This window comes from Ranitomeya imitator, chromosome 1 (assembly GCF_032444005.1).
Source record: "Ranitomeya imitator isolate aRanImi1 chromosome 1, aRanImi1.pri, whole genome shotgun sequence".
In the NCBI taxonomy this organism is placed as follows: domain Eukaryota; kingdom Metazoa; phylum Chordata; class Amphibia; order Anura; family Dendrobatidae; genus Ranitomeya; species Ranitomeya imitator.
In genome coordinates this window covers 390,028,848-390,046,217 of record NC_091282.1, presented here as the reverse complement: position 1 = coordinate 390,046,217, position 17,370 = coordinate 390,028,848, and positions in this window count along the sequence as shown.

Sequence of the window (17,370 nt, the reverse complement as noted above, 5' to 3'; positions counted from 1 at the left end):
GGTCTTTAGGGTGCCAACCTCCGCGTTAGGTAGTATCTTATTAGTCCAGGATGTACTAGGGGGCAGTGTAGTCTCTCTTTTTTGAGGCGGTGGTATCTCTCACAGCTTTTTCGTTTTTTCGTTTTATTTTTGTATTGTCTCGCACTTGTTTGTTTTACATTTGCAACCAAGTGCGTTTTCTTTTGTGTTCCATGTCTTTTTTTGAACCCAAAATTTGCCTTTTTGATCCTATAATTAATCTTTTGATACCCAAAATGCATTTTCTGGCTTATATAGTCTATGACTTTTGGTTTTTGTTTTTTGGCTTTTCTATTCAGTATCCACTCTTTTTGCATCTTCGTAAAGAAGCAGAGCCTGAATCATACCGTTAGGAGTTTATGAAATTTTGGTTGTTTACGTTCACCAACATTTTTTCCTCTATCCCCTTGTTTGTATGTATTTTTTCTAGAATCATATGGGTTATGGTTTAATTTTATAACTACAGGGTAGACCACAGGTTATGCCCCTTTATCTATCTCCATAGGGGGCTTTTCTGTGGTCTCAAAGAAAATATACAGACAGGTGATTAGTCCTATAGATTTGCTTTGTTAGAGTTTTTTTCTTAGGGACTACTTATAAATAGGCGACATTCCATATTCTCACCTGTACATCGTTAGGACAGGAGTGTGGTGTGTTGTTTATTTGCCCAGCCCGGTATGTCATACATAGCCGCATTATTGGCGCTCTGGTATATGCGCTATGCAAAGGCGGCTATGCATTCTGGGCACGATGAATGGGTCGGCGGTCAGCTGACCTTCTGTGTCTGCTGACCTGTCAACTTTACAAGCAGGCGCACTATCGTGCGCTCCACATATGCGTTCCAGCTGAAGAGGCGCGCAGGCGCCAGCTGGTTTCAGCGTCTGACGTACTTCCGGTTTGCGGACTATTTGTAAAAGACACAATCGGGGACAGGTAACGCAGCTCTTGCCACCGCTTACACTCCCCTGATGAATCCATGAAGATAGGATGAAACGCGTCGGGAGACGCTATAGAAGCTCACCACCCGCTCCCTTATTTTTGAAAGCGCTTTGAACCCCGCTTGGATATGGTACAGCCTTTCCGGGAACTGGGTGAGATCTAACCATATCACCGCTTTATATTGCGAGTAACGCTGCTAATGTTTAACCCCTGGCTGCTGGTATAGGCTACACAGGGGGCGCGTTGTCTCTCATTGCAGGTGAAAGTATGTGGCTGTATACTTTGTTGGTTTAGGTTTTCCTTGGTCAAATGAGGCAATAGATAGGCTGTGAGCCTGCCATCATATAGGTACCTAGGCACGTTATTCGCCACTATGAGCTTTCTATATAACTTTTGCTGCTATTTTATATACTGATGTCAACAGGCTGTCTTATGTCATTTCTGCTACTATTTCAGCATAGCATAACATATGATAGAACTATTGCACACTGCTGGTCTAATTAAGTATCTGATGGGTTATACTCCATCTACTTTGTACAGCATGCGGTGTTAGTGTTCAATATCTATCAATATCTCTCACATACCCCGTTGTACTAGTTGGGGGGGGGGGTTTGCTAATACCTCCTTCTATATGCTGACATGGTTTAATTACAGCATCTGTGACCATTATCTTGCTTGCATTTCTAGAATTCACATCTAGTTTAGTGTGGTGATTCGTATTTTACATTTGCATCGAGTTTTGCATTACTCGTTTAAAATTACGTTCACACACTCTTTGGGATAGCTCCTACGAGAGCATTCTTTGTATTGGCATCAGTAGTTTTTTATCTTCCCTTTTTTCCCCTTTATTTGTGTCTTGTAGCGTCATGTTCGTTTTTTTCACTTAGGTGTTTTTTGTGGGCACTTTATATGTTTCTCATTTGGAGATAATAAAAGTTAAGTTTTAGTCCATTGCTATTATATACAGACACCACCAAAGTAGCATCAATTTCACCAGGGTAGAAATAGTATAATTTGGAGAGACATCTCTTCCACTACAGGCAGCCAAGCAGCTGGAGAGACACAATCAGGAGTCTCAACATTCCCAAAAATTAGTGGGCGACACTAAAGTGGCATCAATTTCACTAGTGTATAACTAGAAAAAAGGGAAACACGAGCAAACTTTTATGAAATCGGAAAAAATCGGTAACATTCGATAAAAAGTGAAGAAAAATATTTACGTTGCCACTAAAGTATTTTAAGCACTTTTGCTGGAATAGTGGCAGGGAAAGATGAGCTTGAGGGACGCCTTTGATGAGGGGAAGGGGTGGGGAGAGCCCAGAGGAGCATTCTTGTTAACTTTTTTTTCTAACTTTTGCACATTGCGGACAGCCCATCAGGATGCAGGAATCATCCACAATGTCCCAACACAATGGCTTGTGTCGTAGGCTGCCGAAATCACATGTTCGTGGCTATGTAAAAATATAAATTTTAACAAATTGACAGTCACATCCAAACATAAACAATGTGATGGTCAGATTTTTGAAATTTGTACTCATTAGACTTCTGACTGAGCTTTTTAGCCACAGGTGTTTTTAATCACAGAAGGACCACTACCACTCCACAGAGAGATAGATTTCAATCTAAGAGAGGACTCATATTAGGTTCCCGTACAGATGAAGACTTTATTCTAAGAGAGGAATGGCATTGATATGTCCTGGAAACGAGAAATGCTTTAACGTGGCTTCCAGGTCCACATGAATTGGCCAATTTATGCGCTAAGCTTTCTCAATTTTTCATATTTCTAATGCAGTAATGTAATTGAATTTTTATATTTCATATTTGCATGCTATGACGCCACAGAGTGCTGCCTTTTTTGATTGAGGTTATGCAAAAGTAGTTCATCTTGTTTTAGCATGATTTTATCAATATAATAGCTCAGAGAGGCTGCTCCTGATGCTGGGCCTCGGTAATATCTAGTTAGCTAGGTGGTTGTTTCTAAGTCAGATAGTTAAGATAGCTAGTGTCCTGTGTAGCTGTAAAATCGACCTTCCTGCAGAGTTTTTTGTGCCATTAGTGAGATCCAAGTGTGTTGTGAACTGCTTTTATTATGCTCCATGAGTAGATCTTTATAAATCTTATTTTTTCAGTTGCTACATGTGATACAGCAAGTCATATGTCACCCTCTTGTTTAGTAGTGGTGACATTGTTCTGTGATTTGAGCTGTTGGTCAGTAAAAAAAAATATTTTGGCAGTTGCTACTGTGATACAGCACGCCACATCCTGCCTTGTCATTTAGGGCTGATAAAATACAGCTGTCTGAATAGCTCATGCAGATTAAAGAAAAAATATTCTGTTGCTAAACATGATACAGCCCGCCATCTCCCACCTTGTCATTATGTTTCGGTGAAATTGTTCTGTGTGCAGAGCGGTTGCACAGTTAAAAAAAACATTTTGGCAGTTGCTAATGAGATTCAGCAGGCCATATATCACTTTGTCATCTAGTGGTTGTGAAATTCGTCTGACTGCATAGCTCATGCAGATAAAAAATATAAATTATGTTGCTAAACGTGATATAGCCCACTATTTCCCACTTTGTCATTTATTGGCGGTGATATTGTTCTATGTAAGGAGCTGTTGCACATTAAAGGGGTTGTCCACTACTTTCATGTAACCCCCCAATGTATCCCCCCAGGGCCCCTAATAAATTGAGTAAATACCTTCTGTTGCCGTTTTCGCCTGTGAGCGGCGCTATTCCGGCGGCTGGGTATGGGTCACATGACCCCCAGGCTGCAGCCGCTGCTCATTTCCGCTGACGTCACGTCAATTTCCAGACTCTAGAAATTGACGTGACGTCAGGAGCAGGTGTGACCAGCCCCCACAGTCAGCAGTCACTCAGCAAGAGTGACTGGGCTGGGGGCGGGGCTGTGGGCTGCCTGCAGGGCTGAGCTGGGGGCGGGCGGGCCTGCCTGTTCTGGCTCTGCTGGGATGATTGTGTGGACGCCCGACGCCGGGGTCTGTATGCCCGCATGTGCCGCTCGGAGCCGGGGTTTGTGTGCCGGCTTGTGCGGCTCAGCGCCGGGGTCTGTATGCCCGCATGTGCGGCTCGGCGCCGGGGTCTGCTGCGGGGGGGGGTTGTCGTGTGTGTGTGTGGTCATGTGTGTGTGTGTGTGTTGTCACGTGTGTGTGTGGTCATGTGTGTGTGGTCGTGTGTGTGTGGTCATGTGTGTGTGTGTGTGTGTGTGGTCATGTGTGTGTGTGTGTGTGTTGTCACGTGTGTGTGTGTGTGTTGTCACGTGTGTGTGTGTTGTCACGTGTGTGTGTGTGTTGTCATGTGTGTGTGTGTTGTCACGTGTGTGTGTGTGGTCATGTGTGTGTGTGTGTGGTCATGTGTGTGTGTGTGTGGTCATGTGTGTGTGTGTGTGTTGTCATGTGTGTGTGTGCAGGAATCGTACGATGGGACTACAAGTCCCATCGGGCTCTGCCTGCTACACTGACAGTGAGCCAATGATGGGACAGTTGTAGTCCCATCATCTGGCTAATGTGTTGAATGGAAAAAAAAAAAAATAAAGTACATACAGTGGGGCAAAAAAGTATTTAGTCAGTCAGCAATAGTGCAAGTTCCACCACTTTAAAAGATGAGAGGCGTCTGTAATTTACATCATAGGTAGACCTCAACTATGGGAGACAAACTGAGAAAAAAAAATCCAGAAAATCACACTGTCTGTTTTTTTAACATTTTATTTGCATATTATGGTGGAAAATAAGTATTTGGTCAGAAACAAACAATCAAGATTTCTGCCTCTCACAGACCTGTAACTTCTTCTTTAAGAGTCTCCTCTTTCCTCCACTCATTACCTGTAGTAATGGCACCTGTTTAAACTTGTTATCAGTATAAAAAGACACCTGTGCACACCCTCAAACAGTCTGACTCCAAACTCCACTATGGTGAAGACCAAAGAGCTGTCAAAGGACACCAGAAACAAAATTGTAGCCCTGCACCAGGCTGGGAAGACTGAATCTGCAATAGCCAACCAGCTTGGAGTGAAGAAATCAACAGTGGGAGCAATAATTAGAAAATGGAAGACATTCAAGACCACTGATAATCTCCCTCGATCTGGGGCTCCTCGCAAAATTCCACCCCGTGGGGTCAGAATGATCACAAGAACGGTGAGCAAAAATCCCAGAACCACGCGGGGGGACCTAGTGAATGAACTGCAGAGAGCTGGGACCAATGTAACAAGGCCTACCATAAGTAACACACTACGCCACCATGGACTCAGATCCTGCAGTGCCAGACGAGTCCCACTGCTTAAGCCAGTACATGTCCGGGCCCGTCTGAAGTTTGCTAGAGAGCATTTGGATGATCCAGAGGAGTTTTGGGAGAATGTCCTATGGTCTGATGAAACCAAACTGGAACTGTTTGGTAGAAACACAACTTGTCGTGTTTGGAGGAAAAAGAATACTGAGTTGCATCCATCAAACACCATACCTACTGTAAAGCATGGTGGTGGAAACATCATGCTTTGGGGCTGTTTCTCTGCAAAGGGGCCAGGACGACTGATCCGGGTACATGAAAGAATGAATGGGGCCATGTATCGTGAGATTTTGAGTGCAAACCTCCTTCCATCAGCAAGGGCATTGAAGATGAAACAAGGATGGGTCTTTCAACATGACAATGATCCAAAGCACACCGCCAGGGCAACGAAGGAGTGGCTTCGTAAGAAGCATTTCAAGGTCCTGGAGTGGCCTAGCCAGTCTCCAGATCTCAACCCTATAGAAAACCTTTGGAGGGAGTTGAAAGTCCGTGTTGCCAAGCGAAAAGCCAAAAACATCACTGCTCTAGAGGAGATCTTCATGGAGGAATGGGCCAACATACCAACAACAGTGTGTGGCAACCTTGTGAAGACTTACAGAAAACGTTTGACCTCTGTCATTGCCAACAAAGGATATATTACAAAGTATTGAGATGAAATTTTGTTTCTGACCAAATACTTATTTTCCACCATGATATGCAAATAAAATGTTAAAAAAACAGACAATGTGATTTTCTGGATTTTTTTTTCTCAGTTTGTCTCCCATAGTTGAGGTCTACCTATGATGTAAATTACAGACGCCTCTCATCTTTTTAAGTGGTGGAACTTGCACTATTGCTGACTGACTAAATACTTTTTTGCCCCACTGCACATACATACATACATACATACAACACACACCATGCAACGACATGCACCAGGCGGCGACATGCACCGACATGCACTGACATGCGACATGCACCATGTGACATGAGGCATGCACCATGCGACGACATGCACCATGCGACAGCATGCGACGACATGCACCATGCGACAGCATGCGACGACATGCACCATGCGACAGCATGCGACGACATGCACCATGCGACGACATGCGGCATGCACCATGCTGCATGCACCATGCAACAACATGCACCATGCGACGACATGCACCATGCGGTGACATGCGACAACATGCACCATGCGACGACATGCACCATGCGACGAAATGCACCATGCAACGACATGCACCATGCGACGACATGCGACATGCGACGACATGCACCATGCGACGACATGCGACGACATGCACCATGCGACGACATGCGACAACATGCACCATACGGCAACATGCGACGACATGCACCATGCGAAAACATGCACCATGCGACGACATGCACCATGCGACGACATGCACCATGCAACAACATGCACCATGCAACAACATGCGCCATGCGGCATGCGATGACATGCGACATGCGACGACATGCACCATGCGGCGAAATGCGACAACATGCATCATGCGACAACATGCACCATGCGACGACATGCACCATGCGACGACATGCACCATGCGACGACATGCACCATGCGACGACATGCGACAACATGTGACATGCGACGACATGTGACATGCGACGACATGCACCATGCGACGACATGCACCATGCGACGACATGCACCATGCGACGACATGCACCATGCGACGACATGCACCATGCGACGACATGCACCATGCGACGACATGCACCATGCGACGACATGCGATGATATGCACCATGTGACGACATGCACCATGCGATGACATGCATCATGCGACGACATGCGACATGCGACGACATGCACCATGCGACGACATGCACCATGCGACGACATGCGACATGCGATGACATGCACCATGTGACGACATGCACCATGTGACGACATGCACCATGCGACGACATGCGACATGCGATGACATGCACCATGTGACGACATGCACCATGTGACGACATGCACCATGCGACGACATGCGACAACATGCGACGAGCGACGGCATGCGACATGCGACGACATGCACCATGCGACGACATGTAGCATGCGACATGCGATGACATGTGACGACATGCACCATGCGGCGACATGCGACAACATGCACCATGCGACGACATGCGGCGACATGCACCATGCGATGACATGCGACGACATGCACCATGCGGCGACATGCACCATGCGGCGACAAGCACCATGCGCGACATGCACCATGCGACATGCACCATGCGACGACATGCACCATGCGACAACATGCACCATGCGACAACATGCGACATACAGTACATACATACATACTACAGACATACAGTACATATAACATACAATACATATAACATAGAGTACATACTCACCATCACTTGTCACTTTGTTCCCCAAAGCCATTGTCACCAGTAAAAAATATTAAAATAATAAACTAACACTATACTCCCTGTCCGCAGAAATCCAATTAAAATGAGTGTCTCACGACTATCTCCCGTGGAGAGCAGGAGCATCAGCTCATGCGACCCCTTCCAGGGGCTCCAGGAACACAATGATGGAAGGTATCCTTCCATCATGTAGTCCTCACAAGGTATTCCTACGCCCCTGTGAGAAAATAGTCCCTAGTCTCACTATTAGCATTGCTGGGTGAGACATTTTCCCACGCAGCAATGCACCATGCGACGACATGCACCATGTGACGACATGCACCATGCGATGACATGCGACATGCGACGACATGCACCATGCGACGACATGCACCATGCGATGACATGCACCATGCGACGACATGCAACATGCGACGATATGCGACATGTGACGACATGCACCATGCGACGACATGCACCATGCGACAACATGCACCATGCGACTACATGCACCATGCGACGACATGCGACGACATGCGACATGCGACGACATGCACCATGCGACGACATGCACCATGCGACGACATGCACCATGCGACGACATGCACCATGCGACGACATGCACCATGCGACGACATGCGACATGCGATGACATGTGACATCATGCACCATGCGGCGACATGCGACGACATGCACCATGCGATGACATGCACCATGCGACGACATGCGACGACATGCACCATGCGACGACATGCGGCGACATGCACCATGCGATGACATGCGATGACATGCACCATGCGGCGACATGCACCATGCAACATGCACCATGCGACGACATGCACCATGCGACGACATGCACCATGCGACGACATGCGACATACAGTACATACATACATACTACAGACATACAGTACATATAACATACAATACATATAACATAGAGTACATACTCACCATCACTTGTCACTTTGTTCCCCGAAGCCATTGTCACCTGTAAAAAATATTAAAATAATAAACAAACACTATACTCCCTGTCCGCAGAAATCCAATTAAAATGAGTGTCTCACGACGATCTCCCGTGGAGAGCAGGAGCATCAGCTCATGCGACCGCTCTCCAGGGGCTCCAGGAACACAATCATGGAAGGTATCCTTCCATCATGTATTCATCACAAGGTATTCCTACGCCCCTGTGAGAAAATAGTCCCTAGTCTCACTATTGGCATTGCTGGGTGAGACATTTTCCCACGCAGCAATTGCCATAAAGTGAGACCAGTGAACTAGAGTAACCTCAGTGATGCACTGCAGGAACCATTGTCTCCTGTCAGTGTGTCACTTGAGGGTCCTATAGAGCAGTGACATCACCCGATGTCACTGTTCTATAGGGGAGATCGTTGTGAGACACTCGTTATTAATTGGACTACGGCGGAAAGGTAGTATACGGTTTATTATTTTACTTTTTTTGCAGGCGCTGAAGTATGGTAAGTATGGTTAAATGAAGAATATTAAAATACTTTTTTCCAAATGTTTGTGTGTTTTATTAACCCTTTCTTACTATTGGATTAATAATGGATAGGCATCTTATTGACGCCTCTCCGTTATTAAACCGGCTTAATGTCACCTTACAATAGCAAGGTGACATTAACCCCTTATTACCCCATATCCCACCGCTACTCGGGAGTGGGAAGAGAGGGGCTAAGTGCCGGAATTGGCGCATCTTACAGATGCGCCATTTCTGGGGCGGCTGCGGACTGGTATTTGTAGACGGGGGGGGGCAATATCCATGGCCCCTCTCTAGGCTATGAATATCAGCCTGCAGCTGTCTGCGTAGCCTTTCTGGCTACAGATATTAGCCCCGGCCGTCGGCTTTCTCCCTCTGGTGCAGAAAATTGCGCGGGAGCCCACGCCGGTTTTTTCTGCTTTTTTTTTTTTTTTTAAATTCAACGCTCATTAAGGCCTCTTTCACTCTTGCGTCGGTACGGGTCCATCGCTATGCGTCGGGCCGACGTACCGACGCACGTTGTGAAATTTGTGCACGACGTTCTTCAGAATGGGCAGCAGATGCAGTTTTTCAATGCATCTGCTGCCCATTCTGAAGTGCGGGGAGGAGGGGGCGGAGTTTCTGCCGCGCATGCGCGGTAGAAAATGGCGGGCGCGACGGCCAAAAAAAACTTTCACTTGAATGTTTTTTCATGCCGACAGTCCGCCAAAACACGACGGATCCGTAGCTAATACAAGTCTATGGGTAAAATACATCCTGCGAGCACATTTGCAGGATCCGTTTTTTGCACCGGATCGTTTTTTTCCGCCGGATCCATTTTTTTCCACCGGATGTTTTTTTTTCCGCCAGATCTGTTTTTTTTCATAGAGTTGTATTAGCGCCGGATTGCGAAAGCTGTTTCAGCTGGACGGAAAACACATACAGAGGAACGGTTTTTCGGTACGTCGAAAAAATGCACAGCGACAGATCTAGCAAAAAACGGATGAAACATGTGGCCATCACACGCACTCCGGTGCTAATACAACTCTATGAGAAAAAACGGATCTGGTGGAAAAAAACGATCAGGTGGAAAAAAACGGATACGGCGAAAAAAAAAAGATCCGGTGAAAAAAAACGGATCCTGCAAATGTGCTCGCAGGATGCGTTTTGTACCCATAGACTTGTATTAGCAACAGATCCGTCGTGTTTTGGCGGACGCGACGCACAAAAAAAGTTCAATGTAACTTTTTTTGTGCAACGTGTCTGCCATTTCCGACCGCGCATGCGTGGCTGGAACTCCGCCTCCACCTCCACGCTCATCACAATGGGCAGCGGATGCGTTGTAAAACTGTATCAGCTGCCCACGTTGTGCTAAATTTAGCATAACGTCCGTCGGTACGTCTGGCCGAAGGTTTGCGACGGCCCCGTACCGATGCAAGTGTGAAAGTAGCCTTACATCTGAATTTGCTGAGTATAATGCAGTCACCCCAGAGTATAATGTAACCCCCAAAGAATATAATGCAACCCCCCATAGAGTATGATGCAATCACCCCTCATAGAATATAAATATAATACAGCCCCCCATAGAATATAATGTAGCCCCGAATAGAATAGAATGCAGCCCACCTCCCCATAGAATATAATGCAGCCCCATCAGAGTATGATGCAATCATCCCTCATAAAATCTAATACAGCCCCCCATAGAATATAATGCAGCCCACCTCCCCATAATATATAATGTAGCCCCCATTGAATATAATGTAGCTCCCATAGAATATAATGCAGCCCCCCATAGTATATAAGACAGCCTCCCCCATAGAATGTAATATACCCCCCATAGTATATAAGACAACCTCCCACATAGAATAGAATATACCCCCGCAATAGTATATAACACAGCCACATAGTATATAACACGGCCTCCCCCATAGAATATAATATACCTCCCATAGTATATTTCAAAGCCCGCTGTGGGAATATAGCTCATCAGGGATCTCTGCTTTGGCCCAAGCAGGTGGCTATGGAGTCACAACGAACAATAGCAGGCTAGCGAGTTCCACACAGGTATGTGTCAGGTGTATTTATTGTACACATTTGCCGTACAATGTTACACGTGCCAAACATGAAATAAAATGTCTAAGGCCATCTGGCCACTAACTAACAACAAGATACTAACTGCAAAATAAACCTATACAACAAGAAAGAAGTTTGTGCAACCTTACTGTGTCAGCTCCCAGACCAGCAGATGAGAGACTGAGATCCCAGCAGTTCCTTGATTATATCAGCTGAAGCAAAAGCTGGATCGTATGTGTGGAAGGGAAGCACCAGAGCTTTCAGGCTGATCATTAAAGAAACCAGGACCGGATTACAGAGAAATAAACAGCTTCACAATCAATACCGTGATACATATGAAATGAAACGGGGAGAAACATATCTGTTTTCTAGTACTTCTCCCCTTGGCACCTCACATACCCCCTTCCTTTTGTTCGAGCCTGTAGGGTCGGACACGATGAGTCACTAAGCAGTGTGTTCTGGATAACGCATCTGCATTCCCGTGCGCTGCGCCTGCCCTGTGCTCAACGGAAAAGTTAAAAGGTTGTAATGCCAAGAACCAGTGTGTCACCCTCGCATTGCCCTCTTTTGCGCGGGACATCCATGTTAGGGGTGAATGGTCCGTTACTAGCCTAAATTGGCGACCTAGTAAATAATAGCGTAAGGTGAATAGGGCCCATTTCACAGCCAGGGCTTCGCGCTCAACCACGCTATAATTCTTTTCTGCCCTGGTAAGCTTCCTACTCAGATAGCTTACTGGGTGTTCCTCGCCATTCACTTCCTGTGACAACACTGCACCGAGGCCGACACCAGAGGCGTCCGTTTGGACAATAAACTCCCGTTTAAAGTCAGGGGCAACCAACACTGGTTGGTCACAGAGGACCGTTTTCAAATACTGAAAGGCCTTCTCTGCTTCTGCGTTCCACTTTATTGTGATTTTGAGCCCTTGGTAAGCTCTGTGAGAGGGGCCGCGATGGTGGCAAAATTTTTAATGAAGCGACTATAATAGCCAACGATCCCTAAAGAGGCTCCGACCTGTTTATTGTTGACCGGTCGTGGCCAATTCTGAATAGCGTCCACTTTATTGGTCTGTGGCTTTACGACTCCTCGCCCTATGCTATATCCCAGATAGCGAGCCTCTTCCAATCCCAAGGTACATTTCTTAGGATTGGCAGTTAACCCAGCAGTTTTTATCGAGTCTAAGACGGCTTGTACTTTTGACAAATGTGTGTCCCAGTCATCACTAAAGACAATGATATCGTCCAAGTATGCGGACGCATACCGGACGTGGGGTTTAAGGACAATATCTATTAGACGTTGGAAGGTGGCTGCAGCACCATGCAACCCAAATGGCATATCACGGTACTGGAACAGTCCCTGGGGCATTACAAAGGCCGTTTTCTCTTTGGCTGAATCCGTGATGGGAATCTGCCAATAACCTTTTGTTAAGTCGATAGTAGATATGTACCTGGCCGAACCCAGTCTCTCTATAAGTTCATCAACTCTCGGCATCGGGTAGGCATCGAATTTTGATACCTCATTTAATTTCCGAAAATCATTACAAAACCTAATAGTCCCATCGGGTTTGGGCACTAGCACGATTGGGCTAGCCCAATCACTCCGGGACTCTTCAATGACTCCAAGTTCTAACATTTTATCGACTTCCTGGGCAATGGCTTGTCTCCGAACCTCCGGAATTCGATATGGTTTTAGTCGTACACGGACCTGTGGATCAGTAACAATGTCGTGTTTAATTAAGTGAGTACGACCAGGAAGCTCTGAAAAAACCTCTGCGTTTTTCTGTATAAATTCCTTAGCCTCTCGTTTCTGACTTTCGGATAGTGTCTCTGCAATACCCACCTCTGGCAATGCTACCTGGGGGTCATTTACCACAGATGGGGGTGCCCTACGAGGTCCATCATTAAGGGTGGCTTTTGTCATTAGACTCTCCCTATCCCGCCAGGCCTTAAGCAAGTTTATGTGGTAGATTTGTTCGGTTTTCCTCTTGTCTTGTTGATATATCTTATAATTCACTTCACCTATTCTCTCCAACACCTCGTATGGGCCCTGCCACTTCGCAAGAAATTTATTTTCTACAGTGGGTACTAATACTAACACCCTGTCTCCGGGTTGAAAGACTCGTGTTTTAGCCGCTCGGTTATATACCGTACTTTGGGCCTGTTGTGCACGTTCTAAACATTCTTTAACTATTGGCATGACCGCCTCAATTCTATCTTGCATAAGCATTACGTGTTCAATTACACTGCGATAAGGAGTCACCTCTTGTTCCCAAGTCTCTTTAGCAATATCTAACAGGCCTCTAGGACATCGCCCGTAAACTAACTCAAAAGGCGAAAAGCCTGTGGAGGATTGGGGTACTTCCCGTATAGCGAACAGGAGATATGGTAGGAGAGCATCCTAATTCCCCGAGTCCTTATCTACCACCCTTTTCAACATTCCCTTCAGGGTTTTATTAAATCGCTCCACCAACCCGTCAGTCTGAGGGTGATATACTGAAGTACGCAAGTGGGAGATTTTTAGTAGCTTACACAAGTCCTTAAGTATTCGAGACATAAAGGGGGTTCCCTGATCTGTTAGTATTTCTTTCGGAATGCCGGTGCGAGAAAACATATTAACAAGCTCCTTTGAAATTGCTTTCGCATTGGCATTCCGCAGAGGCACTGCTTCAGGGTAACGTGTGGCATAATCTAGTACTACCAAAATGTACTGATGTCCCCTGGCAGATTTAACTAATGGACCCACTATATCCATTGCTATCCTCTCGAAGGGCACCTCTATTATTGGTAAGGGCACAAGGGGGCTTCTAAAATGTGACATAGGTGTGGTCAATTGACACGTAGGACAGGACTGACAATACCGGGTCACGTCCCCCCCTAGACCCGGCCAAAAGAAACGCTGCAGAATACGGTGTTTTGTTTTTTCTCCGGCCAGGTGTCCCCCCAAGGGACGTTTATGTGCCAGTTCCAAAACTACCTGGCGAAAGGACTTGGGCACCACTAGTTGCTCTACCGCCACCCCCCGCACTTTGTCTATATGATACAGCATACCCTGTTGCACAGCTAGGTGTGGGAACTCATTTTGAGCCCCTGGGTACAATGGTCTTCCCTCAGAGACCTTTACATTTTCCCATGCCCTTGCCAGAGTAGGGTCCTGGTGTTGAGCGGTCCCGAACTTACCACGGGCCACCTCAAGACCTGGCATTTCTATAGCCTCCTCTAGTTCACTTGCATCGCCTGCATATACAGCCAGAGGTGAGTCTACAGATTCTGGAGTTACCTCTGAGATGGACTCCCCCCCCTCTTGCTGCAATAGCTCAGGGGTTAGCCCCACGGCACCCTCCTCAACTAGAGTGCTCATGCCATTTTTAAGGTTCCACAAGTCCCAAAATAAGGGAAAGTCTCTCCCCAATATTACATCATGTCCCATAGACTTTAGGACTGCCGCTTGGTGTCTTTTGGTTCCTACTGGCGTGGCAAGGGTGACCCAGGCAGTGGGGTAGTTTTTTATATCACCATGGATGCAACTAATGCCCAGGGTTGAGTTCGTTAGGGCTCTAGGGTCCACCAAACTGGCATGTACCAGAGTTACTTGACTTCCGGAATCCAAGACGGCATTCACACTATGGCCGTCGACCTCGAGGCAACACACGTGTCGTTCATTTCCTGTGAGGACCTCTGCAACACAGACTGACTGTACATATAACGAAAGGCATCTCATAGCGTCACAGTCCATTGGCTCTGTAGTCATTGGGCAGTTAGCTGCTACATGGCCAAGCCCGCGACATCGCCAACATTGTATAGGTCCTTGCTTCCTCGCCGGAGACGCCTGATAGGGTCTGCTGAATTGCTGTGAGACTGTACCGCCTCCATAGTTCTTTGTGGGTCTGCTACCCTTTATTGCAACGTTCTCTTCTTTTGAAGATGAAGTAGGTCTCGCAGTATTTTCTGGCTATTTCTTGGGAGCCCAGCGAGGTGATAACGTCCCTTGGAGTAGGCTTTCGGAAGCATTGTAGCGTTCGACCATATTCACCAACTGGTCGGCTGTATATGGGTCACCTTGTCCAACCCACCTCTGTAACTTAGGGGGCAAGGGCCGCAGGTACTTGTCTAGAACAACACGTTCCACCATCTCTGCAGATGTCAAAATCTCTGGTTGCAGCCATTTTTTTACTAGATGGATAAGATCATGCATTTGTGAGCGGGCTGGCTGATCTTCCACAAAAGTCCATAAATGTACCCTCTGTGCTCGTACATATGTGTTTACTCCCAGCCTTGCCAGGATTTCGCTTTTTAATTTGGTATAGTCCATAGCATCCACTCCACTTAAATCGTAATAGGCCTTTTGTGGATCTCCACTCAGAAATGGCGCAACCACTTCAGCCCACGTGTCCACCGGTAAATGCTCACGTTCTGCAATACGTTCAAATACGGTGAGATACGCTTCTACATCATCGTCAGCAGTCATTTTAAGCAGGGTTTTTTGTACGGCTTTCCGTGCACCAGCAACACTTGGTGCATGATCCCTCTCATCTCGGGGCTGCCGAATCAAAGCCTGCTTTATTGCATTCAACTGCTCTTGCTGAATCTGGTTTTGCTGGTCCAGGGCTTGCTGGAAGTAAGTATTGGTCTGCTGTTGTTGCACATTTGCCTGCAATAACTGTTTCACTAGTTCCTCCATATTACTGGACTCTTGGCTCTTCAAAAGCACATGAGCTTTCAGCCAGGACATACACAGAGCACTTTATCTGCAGTCACAGTCCAACAGCCACTATGCCCGCATTCTCCACCATTTGTGGGAATATAGCTCATCAGGGATCTCTGCTTTGGCCCAAGCAGGTGGCTATGGAGTCACAACGAACAATAGCAGGCTAGCGAGTTCCACACAGGTATGTGTCAGGTGTATTTATTGTACACATTTGCCGTACAATGTTACACGTGCCAAACATGAAATAAAATGTCTAAGGCCGTCTGGCCACTAACTAACAACAAGATACTAACTGCAAAATAAACCTATACAACAAGAAAGAAGTTTGTGCAACCTTACTGTGTCAGCTCCCAGACCAGCAGATGAGAGACTGAGATCCCAGCAGTTCCTTGATTATATCAGCTGAAGCAAAAGCTGGATCGTATGTGTGGAAGGGAAGCACCAGAGCTTTCAGGCTGATCACTAAAGAAACCAGGACCGGATTACAGAGAAATAAACAGCTTCACAATCAATACCGTGATACATATGAAATGAAACGGGGAGAAACATATCTGTTTTCTAGTACTTCTCCCCTTGGCACCTCACACCGCATATAATATAGCACAACTTGCATAGTATATAGCACTGCCTGCATAATATAGCACAGCCCGCGTAGTAGTATACAGCACAGCCTGTGTAGTAGTATACATCACAGCCCGGGTCGTAGTATATACAGCACAGCCCGCATAGTAGTATACACAGCACAGCCCACACAGTGATATATACAGCACAATCCACATCTCATCCCCCCGATAATGGCTCCACAGTCCAGTAAAAAAAAAAAAAACACTCTCCTCACCTTTCCTCTTGCCTGCGCTGCTCCTGTCTCGGCGGCTGCAGTCTGCCTGGGACACAGCAGGTGTGCGATGATATGACGTCATCGCGCACCCGCAGTGTCAGAGGCAGAGTGGGGAATGATGGGAGAGGGAGCGTCAGCGGACGCTCTCTCCTCCATCATTGCATTGAACTATACCGGCGTCATAGACGCCGGTATAGTTGAATGCGGCGGCGGCACTGGCGGGAGTAGGGGGGAAAGAGTGCAGCGGCCCACTACTGGCACTGGCCCTTCTGGCATTTACCAGAAGTGCCCGATGGCCAGTCCGGCCCTGGTCACCGCCCACACACTTCCCTCCTCCTGAACTGCAGCGTTTCTCGGACCCACATCCGCAGCAAAAGTGCAGATATTTTTTTATATCTCAATGAAAGTGTAAGGCCGGAGTCACAGTACAGCGAGATACGGCCGAGTCTCGCAGGTTAAATACAAGCTCTGGCACCGGCACTCCGGAGCGGAGTGTGCGGCTCCATGTATTGCTGTGCGGCTGCACGCTCCGCTCCAGAGTGCCGGTGCCAGAGCTTGGTTTTAACCTGCGAGACTCGGCCGTATCTCGCTGTGTGTGATCCCAGCGTAAGCGTGCAGAAACGCTGCAGTTCGGCACAAAAGAAGTGACATGCTGTGGAGAAAAAAAAA